Consider the following 1,451-nt stretch of genomic DNA (forward strand, 5'->3'; position numbering starts at 1 on the left):
CAGCTACTACTAGTTACATCCCATAGTTCTATAACATACTAAAGTTGAAGTAACTCTAAAGAGAAATCAGAAGAACAATCCCTGTTTCTGCCATTGGGCCATCCCCTAGTAGCAAGCCAATCCGCTGCAGCGTTATTGATTTCAAGTTTCATCATAACGACCATTTCATGACACTTTTTATTGTGTTTTACAAACAAACTCGGTGCAAGCTGAATTAGGTAAATAACAGATTGTTATTTTTATGATCATAGTAACAATAATTTTAAAAAGGGACTTCATTGTTTAACTGAAATCTTAGTCCTGAGTTTGGTGCACTTGTTAGGCCTCCCATCTCAAAGTCCTGCCCCTCATCAATGGCCCAAGGTTAGAGAAGTCAAATTATGAAATACCAAGCAATTTGAACTGCTCGACTGGAATTTACTTGAGTCGAGCTTTAAGTTAGTACTCAAGCTCGAATTTAATTTGAACCCTGTGATGAAAACTCAGTTTAGCTGTGGCATAAAACTGTGTGGGAAACATATACCAGGCACATAAAGATGAATGTAATCCTTTTCTTTTTTCCTTCTTGTGCTAAAGAATAATAGTGATATAAACAGCTTCTTATTTAAGGGGAACAACAGATGAACCATTTCAGTCAGACCATGGTTCCTACCATAGTACTAATCAACAAAATAGAAGTAAAAGTCCTGGTTCTCAGTATTGGATTTCAAGCAGCATTGGCTCTCAGTATTTTCAGCCCCCTATTGACCATAGTAAAAGTCCTGGTTCCGTGAGAAGATTGGGTCTGCCTGAGAACCTGGCTGAAAGCCTGGGGAAGTGTGGGGTGGGATGGGGTGGAAGACAGGGTAGCTTTGGTTCATCTTGTTTCAGACAACAGCAAAAAGAAAAAAAAGCCCCTAGAACGAATTAAAACTAAAACAGGAGCGATCACAAATGGAAACAACAAAGATCTCCAAGTATAAAAACAAACAGCACAAAAATCTTGACCATGAAATGACCTTTTTTTATGGATGGCATCTCGACGGTGATTTCCTCAGTGTCTCACGAGAATCCTCTCGAGGAACTTAGAAGCTGATGGATATGGAGCTAGGGGACCTGGGTGGAGCGTGCACTTTTGATGCATGCTCTGGTTATGTGGATTCTTCTTGTACTTGGGAGTCCTCTTGTTATAATCTGTGCGTCTGCTTTCACTTTTGTTCTAAGGGTTTTTTTTTTCTTTTTTGATCCAAGGGTTTTAGAATTGTTTACTTTTATTTTGTTGTGTTACGATCATGTGGATCTCGTTTGGGTAAACGAGTCAGCTTTTTATTTCCATTTCATTACTTCCATGAAATAAGCAGTGGTCTATGCACTGTTTTGCTTAAAAAAAAAAAAAGCAAAGAAAAAACTGCATTCATACCTATATCTATCTATCCATCAATCCATTTATATATATACAGACACATGCATCG

This window comes from Phoenix dactylifera, unplaced genomic scaffold (assembly GCF_009389715.1).
Source record: "Phoenix dactylifera cultivar Barhee BC4 unplaced genomic scaffold, palm_55x_up_171113_PBpolish2nd_filt_p 000727F, whole genome shotgun sequence".
In the NCBI taxonomy this organism is placed as follows: domain Eukaryota; kingdom Viridiplantae; phylum Streptophyta; class Magnoliopsida; order Arecales; family Arecaceae; genus Phoenix; species Phoenix dactylifera.